This window comes from Nannospalax galili, unplaced genomic scaffold, assembly GCF_000622305.1.
Source record: "Nannospalax galili isolate Female #2095 unplaced genomic scaffold, S.galili_v1.0 scaffold341, whole genome shotgun sequence".
Classification (NCBI taxonomy): Eukaryota; Metazoa; Chordata; class Mammalia; order Rodentia; family Spalacidae; genus Nannospalax; species Nannospalax galili.
The window spans coordinates 1,178,872-1,187,747 of record NW_008346082.1 but is presented as its reverse complement, the minus strand read 5'-3'; the positions used below and the strand labels follow the sequence as shown (position 1 = coordinate 1,187,747).

At 42.2% G+C, this 8,876-nt stretch overlaps 1 pseudogene; it reads left to right on the top strand.

Annotated features, from left to right (window-relative positions):
- The first annotated feature begins 3,716 nt into the window (after positions 1 to 3,716).
- Positions 3,717 to 8,876, top strand: part of LOC103741609 — an 11,313-nt pseudogene continuing 6,153 nt past the window's right edge.

Below are 8,876 nucleotides of genomic sequence, written 5' to 3'. Positions count from 1 at the left end.
ATTAAATTATTATTTTTGTGACTGTGAGTACATGTGCACGTGTATGCATGTGTATATGCATCTGTGTGAGCTTAGAGGCCAGAAGATGGCACTGGTGTTCTCCTCCATCACTATCCAATGTCCTCCGAAGCAGGGTCTCTTCTTGAACCCAGGGGCTCCAGTTTTGGCTAAGCTGGAAGCCATCAAGCCTCAGCAATCCTCCTGTCTCTACTCTCCTCAGTGCTGTTTACAGGGAATGCCCAGCTTGTTGCATTGGTGCTGAGATCCAAACTCCCATCCTTATGATTGTGGAGTAAGTGCTTTTAACCACTAAGCAATCTTTCAAACCATTATTTATTATTTATTGGTGAAAACTGACAATCAGATTCTAAAATGTGTATGGAAATGTAAATAACCTAGACTAACTCAGACAGTCCTGAAGAACATGGAATTTTGTCTACCATATATAAAAACTTGTAAGTCTATAGCAAATTCACAATGTGACACGGAATACTGGATGTCATGGTTGGCGTCAACTGTCAACTTAACACACCTGGGAAGAAAGAACCTCAATTGAGGAATTTCTTCTATCGGATTGGCCTGTGGGCATGTCTGAGAGATGTTTTCTTAATTGTTGAGTGATGTGGGAGGGCCCAGACCACTGTGGGTGGTGCCACCCCTGGGTGGGTGGTCTTGGGATGTATAAGAAAGCAGGCTGGGAGCTGGAGAGATGGCTCAGTAGTTAAGATCACTGGTTACTTTTGCAGAGGACCTGGGTTTGATTCTCTGCACCCACATGGCAGCTACCCACCATATGTTAACTCCAGTTCCAGGGGATCTGATGCCCTCTTCTGACCTCTGAGAGCGTTCCATAATACGGGTGTGCTTACATGCAGGCAATACACTGATACACATAAAATAAAAACAATAAATAAAGTATTTAAAAAAGAAAGCAGGCTGAGAGTGCCACCCCTGGGTGGGTGGTCTTGGGATGTATAAGAAAGCAGGCTGGGACCTGGAGAGATGGCTCAGTAGTTAAGATCACTGGTTACTTTTGCAGAGGTCCTGGGTTTGATTCTCTGCACCCACATGGCAGCTACCCACCATCTGTTAACTCCAGTTCCAGGGGATCTGATGCCCTCTTCTGACCTCTGAGAGCGTTCCATAATACGGGTGTGCTTACATGCAGGCAATACACTGATACACATAAAATAAAAACAATAAATAAAGTATTTAAAAAAGAAAGCAGGCTGAGCACAGGTCAGGGGAGCAAGCCGGTAAGCAATGTGTGTGTTTTGGAGGTGCATGTGCTATGGTTTGCACGTGGAGGTCAGAGGACAGTTTTTTGGAGCTGGTTCTCTCCTTCCACCTTCAGGTGGTTCCGGGGATTTAACTTGGGTCATTAAGTCATCAGGCTTCTGCAGCAAGGGTCTTTACCTGCTGAGCCATCTCACCAGCCCTGTTTCCAGCTTTTACAGCCTCGCTCTTCTCTCTCTCACTTGTACTCCATATCTGGGATGATCAGAAAGCCCGGGTGCTCCTCCTTTTGCCATGGTGGGAGATTCAAATCACACACACTGCTGCCCAGGCATAAAAACCCTTACACGGACCCCAGCGCTGAATCCACGAGAGAGACTGAGCCCATCTCTTTTCTTTGTTCAGCCAAGCCAGTTTAGGCCTGCTTGGGAAACATTCCCTGCTTTCTTCAGATCAGTTACCTAAATTATAAACTTTCTCATATCCTCTTGTATGACCCATCATGAGTTGACTCAAGTTTTGGGTGGGAGTCTGCTATGGTTTGAATAACTCCACCGAATGCATGTTGACATCCAGCTTCCATTGTGAGATATTAAGAGATGGGACCACAAAATAAAGAAGGAAAAGGAGAAGAGGAGGAGGAAGAAGGAGGCAAACGGGGCAACATTAACAAGTGATTGGGTTATGAGGGCTCTGCCTTCATGAACTGCTTAGTTTGTTTATGGGTTAAGGTATTAGTGAAAAGATTAAGTTACTGCTTAAGTGCTGTTATAAAATCGGATTCCTTCTGGCTAGTGTGCTCTGTGTTACCAAGTGATGTCTTCCACTATGTCATTACCCAGCAAGAAGGCCCTCAATAAGTGTCAAATGAATGCCATTGCCATGCTTGTGGATTTTCAGAATCACAAGAAGGAGAGAGATTTTGCTTATAAGTTTTCTTTTTAAATTATACCATCTTAAACTGTGGTGTTCTGTTATAGCAACAGAAAATGGACTAAGATGCATCGTATGATTTTAGGGTGGTCAGAACAAATCATAAAACTTCTAGACTAACAGAATATTTTTCTTAGGATTTTTTAAAAAACAGTGCTGCAAATCTAACCCAGGGCCTTGTGCATACTAGGCAAACACTCTACCATTGAGCTACATCTCCAACCACTTCATTAGAATGTTCTTAAAGGAAGAAAAAAAATCTTAAAAAAACAGTAAAAGCCACAAAGATTAATATATTGAACTACATTAAAATTAACATATTTATTTTTATTTTTTAATTAAAACTTTTTTGATTGGTTAATTTTTATTCATGTATATGAGTATTTTGCCTCCATGTATGCAACTGTACCCATGTGTGCAGTGCCCATAGAGGCCATAATAGGGCATTGGACCCCCTGGAACTGCAGTTATGGATGGTTGTTAGCCACCATGTGGGTGCTGGGAATCGAACCTGGGTCCTCTGCAAGAGCAGCCAGTGCTCTTAACCCCTGAGCCATATCTCCAGCTTAAAGAGTGAAAAAGAGTTATTACTCACAGTATGTAAATAAAGCACAGAAGTAATTCCAAAGCAGTGCCCTCCACCAGCAAGGGAAGTATGTGGGTTTCATTTGGGGGAGCCTATATATATATATTCATACAGGAAAACACTTGAGGGGTGGGCACATCTCTGAGCATGCTCAGTTAAGGATTACATTTCTGAGTATTCAGTTTAAGGTTATAGTTCAAGAAAGAAAAGTAGTGGACACATATTGGGCCTGCTCAGCTCAAGGTCATGGAACACAAATTTAACAGGTTAAAATAGCAGACAGGGACATTTTGGTCACGCCTCACTGGAAACACAAAGATGGCTGACAGGACCGTCTCTAGTCATGCTCAGTTTTCTCAAACAATTAAAAAATTTTAATTTAGTTATTCATTTTTATTTTATATATATGAGTGTTTTGCTTGCATGTAAATGTACCCATGTCATGCAATGCCTGAAGAGGCCAGAAGAGGTTTTGGATCCCCTGGAACTGGAGTTATGGATGGTTGTTAGTTGCCATGTGGATGCTGGGATCCAAACCTGGGTCCTTCTGCAAGGGCAGCCAGGGCTCTTAACCACTGAGCCAACTCTCCAGCCCCTTCTCCAACAATTTTAGTTGAGTCTTTTGATCCCTGCACCCTCTTTCTCTGGTGTGATGAATCCAGGGAGTCATACTTTAATGTATATCTGCAGGACTGAAATGTTTACAACCTTCCAAACTTTAAATTGCTGCCAACCAGGGCAGAGGTTTTTCAGGACTCCTTTGAAGTGTTTCTGTGTGTGTGCAGGTACACGTGCATGTGTGTGTGTGTGCGTGTGCGTGTGTGTATGCACGTACATTTGGAGATCAGAGAACATCTATGACTGTGGTTCTTAAGAGGCCATCCACCTTGTTTTTTGAGACAGGGTCTCTCATTGGCCTTGAGCTCACCAAGTAGGCTAGGCTGGCTGATCAGTGAACCCCATGGACCCGCCTGTGTCCACCTCTCTAGTGCTGAGAGTGCAGGTATGTGCCATCATGCCCTGCCTTTTTACATGTGTTCTGGGCCTGAAATTTAGAGCCTCATACTTGTACTTTGTGGACTGAGCTATTACCTCAACCCTCCTCTGAAGGCTTATGGTCAGACATCCCTGACAAGCCTTCAAGAAGGGGACTCCTTTTAATCTGAACCCCTGGGGTCAGCCTACATGGAGGTTATCTTTCAGCCTCCATCAGACTTCAGGGCCAGGATGCAATCTCAAGGTGTTTGAGATTGTGTGCCTTGTAATCCATCAAGTTTTTCCTCTACTCTGATATGAAGACTCTGAGAGCCAACTCAAGATCTAGCACTTCCCATCAATTTGGGGAAAGTTCTGAACAAAAGATTTGGAGAGGGTGCCCTATGTGGTAGCGCACACCTTTAATCCCAGTGGAAGACAGGGGCAGGCAGATCTCTGCAGAGGCACAATTATCGTTATCAAATTTCTTCAGGAAACTGCTCCTGGCTATCAGTTCATAAGTGCTATTGGTCACACAGCTTTGTAAAGAAAAATCCAGACAGGCATGCCTTAGTTTGAGTCCTTCCACATAAACCTTTCCAAGGAGTTTTGCTGTGTCTTATGCTCATAAAATACTGGTAAACACCTAAGATGTATTTTTAAAACATGAGCATATTTGTTAATGCCCGAGGGCCAAATTTCCAGTAAGTTCAACAGGAAACCCCAGCATAGCGTCAGGCAGCAAGCTGGCTAGTACTCTATGCAGCAGTGCGGTGGGTATCACTAGAGGATGAGCGGAAACACTAGAGGGCAGCACCTGCCCACCTTATACTCCTAGTCCTGGGCATAGACAGGACCGACAGGACTGTTCTAAGGTCATTTGCTCCTGTTCTCAAGCCTGGCTTTGCATCAAAACCACTGGGAAACTGTTTAAAAAACAGGACTGCCTACATTATTTGTAGGGCTCAGTAAAAAATGAAAATTTCAGACTTCTTATTTAAAAAGCAGGCAAAGAAAGAATGTTAAAGGAACTAAAATAGAAAGCGTTCTCCTTTTTACTATTTTCTCTCTCTCCTACTTAATGTTCTAAATATGAAAAATTAAACAGCATGCACAGATTTTTACTGTTCATCTTTATAATGTGTGATGTCAGTTTTAAGTGCAAATTAGCTTCTATGTCACTGACATTGTATAAGTCATATACTGACATTATATAATTCATATATTCATACGTCATTGATACAGATGTACTTCATTCTTACCAGAAGAGTGGAAATAGCACATTGAAAAATCATGATTTTTATTCTGCTTCTTGATCTGTGCACATCTTCTATTGAACTGTGCGAGTCGATGGGCCTCTACAACATACTGATCTTGTACACCCAGAGTTCTAAGTATGGGTTCACCAGAGTTCTATGCTCACTGCAAATGCTAATGTAACGATGGGCAAACACACTGCATGGGTCACCTGTGCCTGTGCATGCCTCAGTTATCCTGGGGACTTCACTTACAAATGAGGTGTTAAAATGAAAATTATACTCCATAACCCCATTTCAGGGATTATGAGCAACTGGAAACCCATTCAGCGATGTCCTGGGATCTAGTCTCTTGTTAAATAACATAAATCTGAATCCCGTCGAAGCTACAGACTATAGGTCAGGGATGGGTGGAGGGTGCCTCTCAGTGATAACACACCTGCTTGACATGCCCAAGGCTTTGCGTTCAATTCCAAGGAGAGAGAGAAAGAGGAATCAGGGGGAAGAAGAGAAGGAAGAGGACAAGGAAGAAGAGGTAGGAGGGGAGAGAGAGAGAGAGAGAGAGAGAGAGAGAGAGAGAGAGAGAGAGAGAGAAGAGGAGAGGAGAGGAGAGAGAGAGAGTCATATTCTGAGGAGTTACAGCCAAGGGGAAAGGAATAGATAGTAAAGTTTCTATATATCACTAGAATTAAATTATAATAGACCTAAAGGAGATTCTGATAAGATATATATAGTAAGAGCAACCACTAAGAAAATAACTACAAAAATAGTGAAAAAAAGAAAGAAACTAAAATACCACACGAGGATATATTCGCTAAATGTGAAACAAGGCCAGAAAGACGACCACAGTAGTGAAAAGACATGAGATATGTAGAAAACAAAAGCAAAATGTAAGGCATAAACCTAACCATAAAGTAGCATTAAAAGAATATGGATTAAATGATCCAACCAAAAGACAGACTACTGCATTAGATTAAAAAGTGAGGGGCTGGGAGATGACTCAGTATGTAAAGTGCTTGTTGTTCATGAGGACCTGAGTTTAGATCCCCAGCACCCACATGAAAACAATAGTCAGGCATGGCATTGCCATGTGTGCCTGTAACCCCAGTCCTAGGACAGGATAGGGAAGGGGTGAGAGGAGGCTGAGGAGTGGTGGGGGCAGAGATGGGTGGATCTAGAGAACTTGCTGGCCAACAAGTCTAGAGAAAATTGGGAGCTCGAGGTTCAGTCACATACCCTGTCTCAAAAAAAATTTTTTTAAAAAGGTGATAGGTGATAGAGGAAGATACCCAAAGACAACCTCTGGCTTCCACATATGCATGCACAGGTGAGTGAACACACACACACACACACACACACACCCCTCCTAACATGCAAAAGAGATCCAACTTTATACTGTCTAAAGGAAAAGACATACTATAGATAAAGAAATGAAGTTGAAAATAAAAGCATAGGAAATGACGTACTGGGCTGGTGAGATGGCTCAGTGGGTTAAAAAGGTGCTTGCCGCCAGGCCTTAGTTTGATCCCCAGCACACACATGGTGGAGGGAGAAAACCAACCCCCACAAGTTGTCCTCTAACATCAACAAGTGTGCTATGGCACAGAAGTGTCCCCACTCCCTAAATAAATAAATAACAAATAAATGTTCAAAGAGCACACTGCAAATATCAACCTTCAAAGAACTGGAGTCGAAATACTAATTTTAGACAAAATAGACTTAAAAACAAGAGACAAAAAAGCAGGTACAAAAGAAATTTTGTTGTGGTGAAAAGGTCAGTCCATCACGGAAATGTAATAAATGTATATGCATCTCCACATAGTCCCAAAATACATGAAGGGAAATGGACAGAACTGAGGAAAAAACAGACAACTCAGTGACATTCCAAACTTTCAATTATGGATTAAAAATCCAGAGAGAAAGTAAAGCTACAGAAGCTATGAACAACACTGTAAGTCGAGCAGACCTAACAGAAATCCTTAGGACACTTCGTCCAACAACAGAAGAATGCACATTTTTCCTGAGTGCACACAGAGCTAGGATAGGTCACATGCTAGGTCATCAAAAAAGCCTATAGAACTTAAAATGATTGAAATCACCCAAAGCATATTTTATAGTCTATGCCACAATGGAATGTAAATAAAAGTGAAAATGGAAAAGAAATTGAAGGAGTTGAAAAGTATGTAGAAATTAAACAGCATACATCTAAATGGCCAACGAGTCAGTAGAGGCCACAAGGAAATTACAGAATTGTTTGCGATGAATGAAAAGCAGAACAACCAAAACTTATGAACTGCAGCAAAAGCCGTGCTTAGCGGAGAATCTGTATCTATAAACATTTATACCACACGGACCTGGAGGCAGGAACCATGGTGAAACACCCCTTGCTTTCTAGCTCACTTACTGGCTTGTGCTTAGCTAGCTTTCTTCTCTAGCCCAGAACCACCTTCCTAGGGATGGTGCTGCCTACAGTGGGCTGGATCCTTCTGCATTAATAATCAAGATAATCCCCCACAGGCTACTGTGGTCTAGAAAATTCCTCAATTGAGGTTTCTCTCAAATGATCCTTGGCTGTGTCAAGTTGACAATTAAGCCTAACCAGAACAATTTACAAGATTTTACAAAGAAATATTTGCAAATCCTCTGATAAGCACCTAGTATTCAGAACATATGAAGAAATCTGCACAACTCAACAATAAAACCTGCATATAACCAATTTTGGGCCAGTAAGATGGCTCAGTGGGCAAAAGTACTTGCTGCCAAGTCTGATGACCTAAGTTTGATCCCCAGCACCCACATAATGGAAGGGGAAAGAACTAACTCCTGCAAGTTGTCCTCTGATCTCTAAACATGCACACACACACACACACACACACACACACACACACACCACAAATGTGGGCCGGGCATGGTGGCTTATGCCTTTTATCCCAGTACTCTGGAGGCAGAGGCAGGCAGATCTCTGTGAGGCTGAGGTCAGCCTGGTCTACATAGTGAATTTCAGGGCAGGTGGGGCTATAGAGAGACTCTGTCTCAAAAAGACAAAAAATTATAATAAAAATGCTAAAAACAAAAAAATAGTCAATATTTGAGGTATTTTTGAGGCAGGGTCTCCAGCTGGCCTGGAACTTGCTATGTAGACTAGGTTGCCCTCAATCTCAGAGATCTGCGTGCCTCTGCCTCCCATGTGCTGGGATTAAAAGCGTGTGCCACTACACCATACTTCAAATAGCCAAATTTTAAAATGGGTAAAGGATTTGAATAGTCATGTTTCCAAACAGGCTATAAAAATGGCCAACAAATACATGAAAAAATACTCAACATTATAATTGGTCCTTAGGGAAATATAAACCAAAGCCACAATAAAGGCACGTCTTTCACAACGGTGTATCTGCTAAGATGTTTGTTATACAACAAGAACAACAACAGAAAATAGCAGTTGTTAATGAAGATTTGGAGGAACTGGAACCTTTGCACATTGCTGGTAAGACTGTAAAATGGTATTGATGTTATGGAAAACAGTTTGATTATTTCTCTGAAAGTTATAACATTACCCAAAATAATTGAAAACATGGACTCAATCAGATACATGTGCATGAGTATCTATAGGAGAGCTATTAACAATAAAGCTGGCATGGTGTGACTTGCCTGTAATCCCAGCACATGAGAGGCTGAGGCAGGATGACTGTGAGTTTGAGGTCAGCCTAGACTACATAGTAAGTTAAAGACCAAGTGGGCATGGTGGCACGCACCTTTAATCCCAGCACTTGGCAGGCAGAGGCAGGCGGAGCTCTGTGAGATCAATGCCAGCCTGGTGCACACAGTGAGTTGCAGGAAGGCTGGGGATAGGGAGACCCTGTCAAAAACTTAAAACAAAAACAAAGCAAAAC